Consider the following 16,000-nt stretch of genomic DNA (forward strand, 5'->3'; position numbering starts at 1 on the left):
GTGCACCTGTGACCTGTCACAATCACAGTGCGGTATGGGAAAAAAAGAAAAAAGAGAATGCTTGATGCTTGGACACTACTAGCATAATGGACAGGGTTTTTTTTGACGGGGTTCCCACACAAAAATAAAGCAGAGGTTGAAGCATTGCCAAATATGCTTCCAAACCAACTTTCTTCCAAGCCAAAGACCAGAACATATGATGATATCTTGCCTTTGGCTTCACCTGCACAACACTGATCCTGCCACAATTTGGGACACAACAGTATCCCACTGCTGTGTTATGTTTTTAAATCCATTTTGCACAGAGAGACATTTTTTTTGAAAAAAAAAAACCTAAGTAAAATAATTACACCATAAAGATGGGTTGTTTTTCTGTTACTTAAAAGAGGTAGTGGTTTATTATATTGCAACCTGTAATTTACTGCAGTTTACTTTTATTTGTTTAATTGTTTACAAAAGGTTTGGGGTGGGTGGCGGGTCTTGTAAAACAAATGGGGGGGGGCTAGCAAAAAAAGTTTGGGAACCACTGCACTAAGACATGGGACAGATAAACAGACATGGAGATAAGACAGACTTCCACAGGGGACACATGAAGACAAGGGGGCCACAAAATTAAGACGGGAAGTAACAGAACATTTGACAGACTGCCATGGAACCAGAAACTTGAACTGAAGACAGAAAGGTTAAAAAACATGGAGACCAGACCCAGGAAAGACAAACTGAAACTAGGACCTGACGAGATGAGAGCCAATGATATGTTGCACACACCTCTGCAACATATCATGGACCTCAAGGATGGGAGTGGATTTTTAAGAAGGGGGTATTGCCAGTTATTTAATTTGTAAGGCCCGGTGACCAATGCCCAAGTGGCTGAAAACAATATTATCAATACTATTGAGCCTTGATGCAGGAGGAACAGCACAAGCTCAGTCCAGGCTCTAGGATAGTGAGTTTTACGCTCTTAGGTTCTGACCAAAGGGGGCTCTGAGACTGGTACCCTAGGGATACTGTGGAAGGTGCTTTGGGAGTATCGGGTCCCAGGGCTGCTTCTGTGTGCTGTTAGTTCCCTGTACACTTAGTGCTGAGCATGCAAACATAGCTCTGACTCCAACCAGCTCAGGGTGGGTGCTGGGTTTTGCTAAAGCTGGACCTCCTGTTTGGGATTTTCATGGACGAGAGTGCTGAGTGTGAGGCAGCCAGAATGAGAGTCATCACTATTAAAGCTGAGGGCATAGTTCTATCCCAGAAAATGATGGCATGCCCTTTTCAGCTGAAGGACGGCCGGTCCCGGGTGGAGCTCAACTGTCTAATGATCCTGGCAAAGAAAATGGACAGTGAGACTGATGGTCAGCTGGGTGGAGCTTCTGCAGGATACCTGATAAAGATGCCCGCTGAACACCTTCTCCCTGCTGTTGGAGACAGGGGGCCCGGTTAGCTCTGCTTTCCCTAGTTGACATCACAACCCTGAAATGAACTTCTGAAAATAGAAAACAGAAGTAGAACATGCCTCGTGGCTGTAACTGTGAGCACACTAACATATACAGAAAAAAGACATATAGTTTAGCTAAGATATATACCGGTTATAGCATTAGGCCTGGAAACAAGCATTGTGAAAACTGCAGAATCAGCATTTTAATGCACATATAGTTGAAAGGGAACATGGTGAAAGGTTCGCTTTTCCACAGCAGCACCTTCACTACGGTCTCATTTTTCATCGTCTGCCTTCATGTCATGGACATTTTTAAAAAAGAAGGTGTGACCTTTACTTCACTGTGGAGCTAGCCTTAAGTACAGCTGACCCAGTTTTAACATTTTTCTTTCTTAAAAAATAAATAAAGCAACCTCTTAAGATCCTCTCCCCCCTTTAGGTTAAAGAGAAGCAGGTGCCTGTACAGCAGCACCAGCTCAGCAGGAAACCATCCTTTCATTACATCAGTCAAAATCTTCATTGAGATTAATGCCAATGGGTCGAGGCACTTTATTCCTGAGGAGAAAAATGCAGGTGTCAGTCGACCTAATTGCACTCTCATGGTGCATGAGGGCCCGCTGAGTTATTGAGAGCTCTACCAGGAAAATCATGATCGACGAGCAGCAGGAGGGCCTGACATCATGGTTCGCACAGTGGCTGCTCCATGGGGGAGAAGGGAGAGGGACGAGAGAGGAAAACAGGGATGGAGGAGGAGTGCAGCATTAAAGAGATGGAATCCAGACGTCTGTGGAAAACAGATTAACTGATTTAAAATTTAAGTTTAGTTTTTTCTATCTGTGACGTGTGTTTTTAGCTGTTCAGCTGCAGGTGACCAGTCAGACGCTTTCATTTATTCTGCAACTTTAACTGTAACAGAAGAAGCCAACAACAAAAAAACAAAACAAAACAAGAAAGGTTTGAAATGAAACCTTTTTTTTCTTATTTGGCGTGCACTGCAGGGCTACCAGTATACCACAGTTAGTGCTCATCACAATATGTGTGCTACATTTTAATTGGTTTATTCCTGGTAACTCAATTATGACCACTGACATGTGGCTATTTGTTTCATAGGCAAATTGTACACATGAGAGAGTAATGATGCTGCGTTTCTAAGCAGGGAAAACTTACTGGATATGACAGCCTGCAGGGACTCGGCTGATTGTAAAGTGAGCATGACTAGTTTCTGGAACTTCACTGAGCAGATGAACATCGTTCTTCTAAAAGATATTCCTATATTTTGGGACGTGATGCTGGTGGTAGAGAGACATGTTGGGTTAAAAATACATTCACATAATTTTCATGCACAAATCTTTCAGTGTGATTGAGGACTTCCCTGTCCTGAGACTGTCCATCGCCATAGCAGCAAAAATGCCCCATCAGATCCAGCAGACTCCTTACTGCAGGAGATCAAAACCTTTATTTTCATTTGTCGTGTGTGTATGTGCTCACTTACTGGGTTCTTAATGCTAAGTTGAAAGTTTAAATAAATTATTAGAGCAGGACTCAATTTGTAGGCCTGGCATGAAAACCTGCTGTCTCGCCAGGTGAGCTGAGGCACAGGATAAGCTGTGGGTGAGCGTAAAGGTATCTCTGCACCCTGCGGTGCTACATGCTCACTGTTGTGGTTTCACTTTTCAGGATGGACAGTGAGATCCAGGGTTGAGGTACTCACTGAACAGTGCCTGTGCTGATATCTGTGTGAATTCATGTCGAGCAGGGATAAAGGCTGATGTACATTCATGCTACGTTTTGTGTGTTTGCTGGCTTCACAATGCTCAGTTTAGTTTTAAACAGTGACACTGACTGACAGGGACACACAGACTCCTTCAGACCGCATCTAAGATTGGGAAGAACTGCAATGCTCCATTAAAATATAGATTTTACACTGAATGTTTGGAATACAATATATATTTGTCACGGTTCTGGGTCCGTTGGACCCAGTATTTTGAGTTTATTATATTTCGGTTTAATTCTGCTTCATGGATTGTTTTCTTATTCTCGTAGTGATGATGGTTATTATTTCTTGTTTCTGTTTATCCGTGCTTAAGGATTTGTTCTCATTTATATCTCACGTTTAGTTTAGTTCAGGTTCCATGCGTCATTCTCTGTCTCTCAGTGTAAAGTCTGCATGCTTGTTTAGTAATTCATGTTTCCTGTTTTATTGTGAAAGTCTTTGTCTTATGTTAGTGTGTGCAGCTTGGTTCCCCCCGTCTCGTTAACCCTGATCTCTCCCAGCTGTGTCTCCCTACTGTTGCCCATTCGCTGATTACCACCCTGTGTATATTAGCCCTGTGTTTTCCTGTGCTCAGTGTCGCGTCGTACCCTCAGATTATGCCTGTGTGTTCCTGGTCTCCGGTTTCAGTGGTCACTTCACGTTTGGTTTTCATGTCAGCAATAAAGCTAAGGTTCTGATTCACAATTCTGTGTTCGAGTCCTGCGCTTGGATCCTCCTCTCCGCCTGCCCGCACACAGAGCCCTGACAATATTTTTCTGTATGGTTGAATTTCCTGCAAAAAGCCCATGTATGTCAGGATCCTCGGTCTGAGCGACCCAGGGACCCTAAGCAGTTATGGACTAGTATTATAATATATGTATTTTGGTATTGCTGTCCCTCGTTCTCCCTGCTTGTAGATATGTGTGTAGGTGTGTGGGTGTGGCCCTGGCAGGTGATTGGCAACACCTGAAGCCCGTGACACAGCTGCAGCTGATCAGGCCTTGTCGGAGGAGCTACTTGAGAGTGTGGTGGAGCTCTCTCTGACGTGGGATCATTGCGTGACTTCACGAGAAGCGGGGAGACGAGAGTCTCCTTTCCCTCACATCCCCACAGTCTGCCAGCCAGACCGTGAAAATGTATGCTCACACCTGAGTTCTGCTTTTCTAGCAGCAGCACATCAACAAACACCCAGGTCCACATTATTTAAAGGAAAGCCACACAAACACAAATTATGCACAAATATTAGAAGTTGTCCATCCATCCATCCATCCATCTTCATCCGCTTTATCCGAGGCCGGGTCGCGGGGGCAGCAGCCTAAGCAAAGAGGCCCAGACCTCCCTCTCCCCAGCCACCTCCTCCAGCTTATCCGGGGGAACACCAAGGCGTTCCCAGGCCAGCTGAGAGATATAATCTCTCCAGCGTGTCCTGGGTCTGCCCCGGGGCCTCCTCCCGGTGGGACATGCCTGGAACACCTCACCCAGGAGGCGCCCAGGGGGCATCCTTGTCAGATGCCCGAACCACCTCAGCTGGCTCCTTTCGATGTGGAGCAGCAGCTGCTCTACTCTGAGCCCCTCCCGGATGGCCGAACTTCTCACCCTATCTCTAAGGGAGAGGCCAGCCACCCTTCGGAGGAAGCTCATTTCTGCCGCTTGTATCCGCGATCTTGTTCTTTCGGTCACTACCCACAGTTCGTGGCCATAGGTGAGGTTAGGGACGTAGATCGACCGGTAAATTGAGAGCTTCGCTTTTACACTCAGCTCCCTCTTCACCACGACGGACCAGTGCAGCGTCTGCGTTACTGCAGCTGCACCCCCAATCCATCTGTCGATCTCCGGCTCCCTTCTCCCATCACTCGCGAACAAGACCCCGAGATACTTGAACTCCTCCACTTGGGGCAGGAACTCATCCCCGACCCGGAGTGGGCACTCCACCCTTTTCCGGCTGAGAACCATGGCCTCAGATTTGGAGGTGCTGATCCTCATTCCCGCTGCTTCACACTCGGCTGCGAACCGTTCCAGTGCGAGCTGGAGGCCCTCACCCGATGAAGCCAACAGAACCACATCATCCGCAAAAATCAGAGATGAGATTCTGAGGCCACCAAAGCGAAAGCCCTCCGCCACTTGGCTGCGCCTAGAAATCCTGTCCATAAAAATTATGAACAGAACCGGAGACAAAGGGCAGCCCTGGCGGAGCCCATCACCCACCGGGAACGAGTCCGACTTATTGCCGGCAATGTGAACCAAGCTCTTACAACGGTTGTATAGGGATCGAATGGCCCGTAGCAATGGGCCAGACACCCCATACTCCCGCAACACCTCCCACAGGACACCCCGAGGGACACGGTCGAATGCCTTCTCCAAGTCCACAAAACACATGTAGACTGGTTGGGCAAACTCCCATGCACCCTCAAGTATCCTCGAGAGGATAAAGAGCTGGTCCAGTGTTCTGCGACCAGGACAAAAACTGCATTGTTCCTCCTGTATCCGAGGTTCGACTAGTGGACGAACTCTCCTTTCCAGCACCCTGGCATAGACTTTCCCAGGGAGGCTGAGGAGTGTGATCCCTCTGTAGTTGGAACACACCCTCCGGTCCCCCTTCTTAAAGATGGGGACCACCACCCCGGTCTGCCAGTCCACAGGTACTGCCCCTGATCTCCACGCAACATTGCAGAGGCGTGTCAACCAGGACAGCCCTACAACGTCCAGAGCCTTCAGGAACTCGGGGCGGACCTCATCAACACCAGGGGCTCTGCCACCAAGGAGTTGTTTAACTGCCTCAGTGACCTCGCCCCCGGAAATTGGCGGGTCATTCCCCTCATCCCTAGACTCTGCTTCCTCCTCGGAAGACGTGTCAGTGGGATTAAGGAGGTCCTCGAAGTATTCCTTCCACTGCCTGACAATTTTCTCAGTCGACGTCGGCAGCGCTCCGCCAGCACTATACACAGTGCAGGTAGAGCACCGCTTTCCCCTTCTGAGACGCCTGACGGTTTGCCAGAATCTCTTCGAGGCAGTCCAAAAGTCTTTTTCCATGGCCTCTCCGAACTCCTCCCACACCCGAGTTTTTGCTTCAGCCACTGCCCGAGCCGCATTCCGCTTGGCCTGTCGATAATGTCGGCTGCCTCCGGAGTCCCACAGGCTAACCAAGCCCGATAGGACTCCTTCTTCAGCCTGGTGGCTCCCTTCACCTCTGATGTCCACCATTTGGTTCGGGGATTACCACCACGGCAGGCACCAAACACCTTGCGGACGCAGCTCAATGCAGCAGCTTCGGCAATGGAGACGCTGAACATGGTCCATTCGGACTCAATGTCCCCAGTCTCCCTCGGAATGCTGTTGAAGCTCTGCCGGAGGTGTGCGTTGAAGATCTCGCGGACTGGGGCCTCTGCTAGACGTTCCCAGCACACCCTCACTACGCGTTTAGGTGCACCAGGTCTGTCCAGTGTCCTCCCCCGCCACCTGATCCAACTCACCACCAGGTGGTGATCAGTTGACAGCTCAGCCCCTCTCTTTACCCGAGTGTCCAGAACATATGGTCGCAGGTCTGGTGATACGATTACAAAATCGATCATCGACCTACGGCCTAGAGCATCCTGGTGCCACATGCACTTATGGACACTCTTATGTTCGAACAGGGTGTTCGTTATGGCCAAACTGTGATTAGCACAGAAGTCCAATAACAAAGCACCTCTCGGGTTCAGATCAGGGAGGCCGTTCCTCCCAATCACGCCCCTCCAGGTCTCGCTGTCGTCACCCAGTGAGCATTGAAGTCTCCCAGCAGGACAACAGAGTCTCCAGGTGGAGCACCTTCCACCCCCCCCCCCCCCCCCCCCCACCAGGGACTCTAAGAAGGCTGGGTACTCCGAACTGCCACTCAGCGCATAAGCGCAGATGACAGTCAGGACCCGTTCCCCGACCCTCAGGCGCAGGGAACAAACCCTCTCATCCACCGGGAAAACCCCAACGTACCGGCAGCAAGCCGAGGGGATATTAGAATACCCACCCCAGCCCGCCGCCTCTCACCAGGGGCAACTCCAGACTGAGACAGAGTCCAGCCCCTCTCCAGGAGACTGGTTCCAGAGCCCAAGCCATGCGTAGAGGTGAGCCCGACTATATCTAGCCAGTACCTCTCAACCTCACGCACTAACTCAGGCTCCTTCCCCACCAGAGAGGTAACATTCCATGTCCCTATTGCCAGTCTTGGCAGCCGGGGGTCAGTCCGCCAGGGCCTCCGCTCCTGACCACCACCCGGCACACAATGCACCCGACCCCTATGGTGCCTCCTGTGGGTGGTGGGCCTGTGGGAGGATGGGCCCATGTCTCCTCTTCGGGCTGTGCCTGGCCGGGCCCCATGGACTAAGGCCCGGCCACCAGACGCTCGCCCTCGGGCACCCTCCCCGGGCCTTGCTCCAGGGCGGGGCCCCGGTAACCCTATCCCGGGCAGGGTAAACTGTTCCCTCGATATTCTTTTCATAAGGGTCGTCTGAATCGCTCTTTGTCTGGTCCCTCACCCCGGACCAATTTGCCATGGGAGACCCTACCAGAGGGCAGAAGCCCCCAGACAACATAGCCCCTGGGATCCCTGGGACACATAAACCCCTCCACCACGATAAGGTAGCGATTGAAGGAGGAGATTAGAAGTTGTATTATTTTTATTTGCAGTTCTGTTATATTTCTGTAAAATAATGCACCAGATGCTGTTAGTTGGATCCTTTTACCATGAATCCATTGTGTTGTTGTAATATGTGAAGCGTCTGACAGTGTCTTGCTTGTGAAGGTTGGTGTGCCTCAGGAGAACAACAGCACGGGGTTAGATGGAAAACATGCATCTCCATCTCAAACCAACCTGGGCCTTCTGCTCACCCATCAATGATTTGTATAAAAACTTTATTGTCCAAAGATTGGACACAGAGAATAAATGCTATCCATCAACCAACTTTCAGACCATTTTTTTAGCACACTGAAACCTGCGGCAATGTTTGAACATGAATATGTAAAAAACTTTAAAAATAAAAGGCGGAAGCTTTCAGGTTTTTCTTACCATCAAAGTGAATCAAGAGCTGTAATTTGTAGGTTCCAAACATGTCTGAGTAAGGTCTGGTGGAAATGTTAAAACATTGAAAGCTGTCCTTAAAGTCCCATATCTGAGCACACACTATTAAAAAAGTTCATATGACAACAGTTAATGACGGTTTCTAAATGTTATTTAACTCTATTTAAAAGTACTTAAAAAGAAAACATGGAGAGTATTTTTAACGTGAAATTCTTTGTCACAAAAATGAAGTAAATCCTTTTTATTCCGTGTTGATGCTGCAGTGAGCAAATACAAAAAGCTGTAAAAGAAAGAACAAAAATATCAGTTCAGTCTTATCCACCTTCAACTTGCATAAAACACCTGAATGATTGCTGTGAGCTTTTCTCTTTTAAACTGGACCTGAATTATCAGTGTCCTCCACAGCAGTAGATCGTGAAATGCAGTCTTAATAGTACGCAGTTAAGTTATTTTAAATTAAAAGTGTATTAAAGAAGATGATCTATATTTAGATATATCTAGATATTCTATTTAAATCTTGGTCTGGCCAGACTGCTCAGATTAGCAGAACATGACCCAACATCGAACTCTGGCAGAAGTCGGGTCACAGAACCATCTGCTGCAAGGTGCAGTCTCAGGGAACCTTTAATCCCACTGGGTAGATAACAAACAGCACGCACACAAAAATATAAATACTCACACACTATAGTTTGGACACATCAACACATATAAATACACTGATATGTCGTGCATATGCGCACACACATACTTACACACATGCATGTGTGGAGCAGGTTATTCCCACAGAGTCAAAACACGCGATGACCTCTAATTTAAAAATCCAACGAGCCATGTTAGACAGCATGAATTATGCATAAACCTGGTCTGCTTGTATTATTGCCAAGAGGAGGGTGCAATTACATTTCCCTCAGGTGCTCGAGAGCTGAAAGGTAAAGCAAAGGAAGGAAGAAGAAAAAAGCCTACACGATTAAAAAAAATAAATATATGAAGCCGGATGAATGTGCAGTTTGTTGACTGTCTGGGGAACAAATCTTATCTCTGCTCGGTAATTGTGTGGCTGTTTTCTTGCTTACACACTCCAACACTGCAGGGTGAAGTTATTGCACAGCTTGATAAGGACTTAATTAAAACAGATTGTAAGTTTTTATTGTGACCTTTATAGCTGCAAATGTTTTGTGCTTTTGTGGAACATGGTGATAATAGTGTGTTTGTACCTTCAGCTATGCCTCTGTGCAACACATGAGCTTTGGAATTTAAAAGGCCTGGTATCATTTAGTAGGAAGCCAATGTTCACATACATAATCATTAATTATAATGGTTTTCTATGTCAGACTGCATCGCTGCACGTCACTGACCTCGTCACATGTCAGAAAACTGAAACAATCATCAGTTATTAAAGGGTTAACATTTAAAGCATTTTGTTTGTGTTGCTTTTGTTCTTAATGTTTCATATTTAAACATTAAGTCAAGTTTCACAAAAATGAGTTTCTGGATGTGTGTCCATCACTTTTTAAACTGTTTCCATGTTAGTATCATATCAGCTTTCTTTAGCACACTGGAGCCTATCCCAGGTGTTGTAGAGTGAGAGCTGAGGTACACCTGGACAGGTCACACACAGACTGGAACTGCAGGAGGAGGAGGCAGACACCAGTGACTCTTCTTGCTACGAAGCAACAGTGCTAACTGTTGCAGCAGTGTGTCACCTTCTACTTACCACGTAACAGACCATCACTCCTGGGATTCAGCTGAACTTCACACACAGTCAGCGTCACAAACAGCACAGGTCCGTGGTTCAGCAAACAGCAGCTCAGCAGGAGGTCCTCACTGAGCGTGCACCCGGGGGCAGTGGCACACTGCCCTCACCATAGCTGTTGTGGTTATGACCAGCTTTTATGTGTTTCTCACTACAGCTGAGCTCCTGGGTGAATGTGAAGAGTTATAGATCAGAAAGTTTGAAGATGCCTTAATCTTAAAACCATTCCCGAAATGCACTGACAGCTTGTGCAAAGATGCCTAAAGAGAAAAATAAGATAATATTTAATGTAATAAATAAATAAATAAATATGAACCTGTTGTGTTATGTGACCTTATACTAAGCGGTACTGTTATAGAGAACAGCAGCATGCATGAGCTGAAATACATTTTTAATTTTATTGATTTCTAATTAGCCGGTTTTGTTTCTGCACATCACTTTACACTTCCGACATTTCACAGAACACCTATTAACCTTCAGCTGAAAGACTAAAAATCAGAACAGGAGTGAGATTTTTTTTCTTTTTGATGGAGACAAACAACAGAACAGTGAGAAGTGAACTTTGACCTCATCACTGTCAGAGCACGCCAACTTTGTGCTGCAGGGCTGCATGCAAACCTGCTGCTGATTGCAAACACAGAAGGGGTCAATGCTACTCACAGAATGAAATAGGAGGCCGACAAACAACATATACCCCATGAGTCATATGGTAGAAAAACATCATGCTACCCTCTTTAGAATATCTGCTTTGGCTTAAACACAGTGAGATGATAATAAGACATGACACAAAGGCTCAACACACTGTCTTTATTATCCAATGACATCAAGCTGAATAAATGCAAATTACAGCAGAAGTTATAAAAATGCTATATACGCTCACATCCCCGCTCATCTACTTTTCCCTCCACATGCGGGCCAGGTTTTCTTCCTTGAGGCTCATCCGAAATAGCACAGCGAGGAGTTACATCACATCCTGTGGACTGAAATCTCAGTCCAGCCCAGATGAGCTGCTCTCCGAGTCACTGTGACTCTCACAGACAAAAGTCGTTCTAGTAGAAAGGACGTGGGCGACATTCACACTAACTGTGAGTATCTGAATCTCACCTGTTGATCAGCTGTCAGCATATGACAAATGAAAAATGTCATTCAACCTATTTATCAATGAACTTGACATAACCATGATTTCTATTTTTTAAAAACTGTAAAACTAAAGTCACAATATTAACATAATTTCACAAATTAAAAAAATAACAACTTTTAATTGGCAGTCATGTAAAACCCAAACATTTTCTGTATTTTAATTTAAAAAAACTAGAGATCGTTGTTTTTCCATCTTTTTATTGGTTTTATTATCAAGTTATAATGAGGATCTTTGAAAACTGCTGCTGTTTGATGACTGAAAGGCCATGTCTTATTTACAATATTTGCATGCTGTGTTGTGTTTTGATGTCATTTGCGCTCACGTTCCAAAGGCTGCTCAGCGTCGGCCTCATCACCTCCCCCTGTGATCATGATTTCTGATGCAGTGGTGTAAGTGTGCAGTAGCTTAGAGAAAAAATCAGCGGTCATGATGATGGTGAAAGTCATCAGCACCATCACTTCGTATGGATTTAAGAGGAGGTCAGCACCAGCAGAAGAGCTGTGAGCAGCTATATATGAATTAAAAGCCATTATAAAAATTTCTTGAAGCCATATCTATAACCGTAAGATTGTTTGTCTAGTGTGGTTCTCCTTCCTGTGCACATTTGGCAGATTAAGTCAAAACTTTGAGGACCTTGTGCATGAACTGTAGCGACCAGCAGTTCCTCTTGTTGTAAGCATTTTCAGCTCAATTTGCTCTCTGAGCCAAAGAAGAAGTGAAGCATCCTTGTACCTGCGGTGCCACGAGGATAAAAGTTTATGCTTTGAAAACCGAGGAGCTGGAATCAAACATCCTCTGCAGGCGATACAAGTGCTCCGTGACAACATGACAACACTTTGAAGTTTGTGCATCCAGCATCACCGAATGTTACCCATGAAGGAGCACGAAGGTAGCTCTGCATATGATGACTAAAGTGTTTTTAAGACTTTTATTCATTAGGATATTTGTTTTTCTTTAATTGAGTGACAGCTGCTCATCATGGGTTTGTAATTGTTCCACTTTTCCATTTAAAGCCAGTTTCTCCAACTCCTGGTTAAAATAATCACACTGAGCTCAGTTTATCTGAGCAAACATCCATCCAGCTCTGTGGTGTGTTTATCTAAGTTACCACAGCATTAGCGCACTGACTTCTGGGACTTTGTACAGGATAGATGAAGTTTATGAAAGCAGAAATTATTCTCTTTCCTCTTCATGCACTTCAGCTCCTCATCCTCCCGCTGCCTCCCTCTGTCTTGTCATTCGGTGCCTCCCTCTCTCCGTATTGTCCTTTGGAGGCTGAAGCCCAGCTGTATTCCCGTGGGGCAAAGCGAACAGATGTAGGCAGTGCAGAGGAAAAGGCTCACATGAACAAGCAAAGCCCGGCTGCCTCCTGCAAATTTGACTCTCAAATTACAAAAAAAAGTAGGAAAATGAGGAAATATATAAAACATAGAAACAAATACTCATTGTGCATGTTATGATGTTATGAGTCACTTCCCTCCACCTCTTTATTTGCTTTATGCTCCACAAGACATTTTGTATGTTTCAGTATTGAGCTTCGTATGCTAATACTTCCCCTGGAGAGATGGAGCATCATCGTGTTGAACTGATTCAAGAGTAAAAAGAGTTCATCGTGTTTTTAAACTCTCAGCTGACTGTCAACTGTGTTAATATTCATTTGACTGCTGGTATTTTTTAAAAATGGGACCTCCTTTGTGATGTAAGGAACTGTTAATTCAGTTTAATTATATCGACTCAAATCACAACAACAGCTGCCTCAAAGCACTTTTAGACCCTACAATAATACAAAGACCACCCCAACAATCATATGAATTAAATTAAACACATGCAGACGCACACACTGTGTTTCCATCACCTCAGATGATATTAGAGTACAGTCATTTCCTGTAGACTTATCTTGGCATCAAAATTGCAAAAAGAATAATGTCCCCCGCAGTGAGAGTAATGTGAGTACACGCACAGAAACAAACTTTAAAACTGTGGAAAACATTTAGAACAGTCGTGGATGCCTGTAAGTGTGTAGTGTGTGAATGTGCTCTGACCTGCAGACAGAGAATAACAATATGTCAGAAAAGAGGAAGAGCCTCTCGGCCTGGGGCTCGGTCACTCAGGCGCAGCTGGCTGCCGGCGGAGCTCACGGGCGCGTCACTGCAACTCCCCCTGGCTTCTGCTCCGCGGCTGCTGAGTGAGCCCTCATCTGGGACTCTCCTCAGCTCTTTCTGGGACAGTGGTGCGGCTGCCCCTCTGTTGGTCTTCCTTGGTCTCTTGTGTTCTGGGGGCCTCTGGATGTCTGGAGTTTTGATCTCCTCCATACCTGCTTCATGCCCTGGAGGACGGGGCTGTGGCCCCCCCACACCCTCTAGCAGATCATTACATGAAGGAACCTTTTAAAAAACAAAAAACAAGCGCGTCCATGCTCACAGGTGTACACACGGGTGATCACACCCACAAACTACACCCTTTTTGGCTCCTACCTCAAAGCACACTGTGTTCTGTTGATCTTATGTGCTGCACAATAATGTTTAATATTTAGTATTTACTGTCATATTCCCATATATCATTGTGATGTTGTTTATTCTATTACTCTTGTTCTCTTCTGCTTGCTTTCTTTTTTCTTTCTCAGCAGGTGATCCAGGTGATTGATATATGCATTTTTTATTTCTCTGCCCGTTCTGTTGGTTTTTGTTTTTTGCCCTTCTCCCCCGTCCCTCTTCTCAGCTGTTTCTCTTTCCCTCTTTCTTTCTCCCCTTCTTTCCCTCAGTCAAGTCTGTCCCGTATTCAGCAAGTGAAAATAAAATAAACAATAAAAGGTGAATCAAATGGACCATTACGGCAAGGCTGGGATGGTCAATTTGGTAAAGTAAATCCGTTGGGCATCTTTCTTTGCCTTTAGACAACAATTCTGATGGCAAAAGAGCCAAACGGGACAGGCAAAAAAAGAAAAGGAAAAAAAAAAAGAAAAAAAGAAATGAGGAAGAGCCACTGAACGGACGTGTCTGGAGCACGCTGAACAGTGGAACAGTTAGCAGTTAAAACTGTCCTCATGAACAAAGCACAAAGTCTTTTACTGAGCATGAGCATTCATAATAATCAATCAAGATCGGGAGAGGGGGTCTTTAAAAGTCGCTTCCTTGCAGTTTTCTGTCTGTGTGTAAAGAGAAATGACACAACAACAGTCGCATGTTTGGAAACAAATGATTTTCCCTTTTGTTGAACGTTTTCTTCAACAGGAAGAGAAAATACAAGCATCTTCTAGCCACTTTAGTGTTCAAATAGTACAAACAAGAAAACACCTACAAATGTTTCTGAAAATGTAGCGTGTTGTTTGTTTTTTTAATTTCAAATATTGTATAACAAGACAAAACTGCAAACATGAACACAGATTTTAACTGACTGAAGCCTTTCATTGAACTACCAAATAAACATGTTGGTCCTCTCTGTCTGTCCAAACACGTGGCAGCACTTCTGCTGTCATTCGGTTCATATTTAACAAAATCAAACTGCAGACATGAGTGTACACATTCGTTTTTGACTCTCTCACTGAACTAACCGTGTGCATGTTTGTACTCTCTGCTCATATGAATAAACTGGGATCTGACTGACACTAACTAAACACTGGCCAGAGCACTTGAGGTGACTCATGTGAGAGTTAAGTATTTTACAGTATTTTACATTTTTAACCCTAACTTTTTTTTTAAATTCCTTGAAAATGAAATGACACACTTAGTCAAATAATTCATGGAGTCACAGGCCTCTGTGACTCACAGCCCTGCAGATATAACTCCCTCAGGATGTTACAGTTGAGCTCCAGATCACAGTCTGAATGGAAACGTGTGTAACACAGGTCCAGATGTTGATCATGCTCAGATGTGTAATCCTGGCTCAAAGGTTAACACTGGCACATGTGACTGTATACAAAAGAGGGATGTAGCTTTTTTGCCAATGTGGAAGTTTCTGAAACGTGTATTTGTCTCTATTGGCCAGAAGACTGACCAATGATGCCTGTGTCTGCTTGTGTAAAAATCAGTGGAAAAATGACACTTTGTCTCCGCGGTAACACTTTCCTGGTGAGTTCATCATCAGTCGCTCATTTCAGATCTCACTGGATTCATCGTGAGCTTCATTTTGTAAACTACGGTCTCCATCAGCTTCCAGAAGGTTGATAAAGCAGGGTACGACTTACTGCATGACTGCCAAGCTGCTACAATACGAGCATCCCTCAATTTGTCAGTAAGAGCAAGGTCTTCCATCTTTCGTGTACAGTCTGTAGCATGATCCTGCTTTGCTCCTTTTGTGCTCAACAGACACACCCTCCAAACCTTTTGATCAGACCTGTTTGATGATATCAGAGACGACCTACAGGTTATGAATATATCACAAAACATTTTTTAAAACAAAAAAGGAGAGCTGGAAGGTGAACAGAATGCTTCTAAATAACAAGCAGAGAGTGACTTTGGATGCAGCTCTGAGTTTATTTTAGTTAAAATGACGAACTACTCTGACTCACTCTGACATGAATGATGTCACTGCTGTGTACCCAGGACCTGCTTATGTGTGTGTATTTGAACAATTTTGTACATGCGCACATTGTTCAAAATTCTGGATACAGTTCACGTTTGTGTATATGTGTGTGTGTGTGTGTGTGTGTGTGTGTGTGTGTGTGTGTGTGTGTGTGTGTGTGTGTGTGTGTGTGTGTGTGTGTGTGTGCCTAATTACAGTGAGTGCTTTGTGGAACGTCTCAGTGTGATTGGTCCTCACCGAGTCCGACATTCACATCAATAGAAGCCTGACGATGATGGATTTCCCTATGCTGCGATGCCAACACACACACACAAACAACAACAAACACACACACACACACACACACACACACA

This window comes from Aulonocara stuartgranti (assembly GCF_965226115.1).
Source record: "Aulonocara stuartgranti genome assembly, chromosome: 2".
NCBI lineage: Eukaryota > Metazoa > Chordata > Actinopteri > Cichliformes > Cichlidae > Aulonocara > Aulonocara stuartgranti.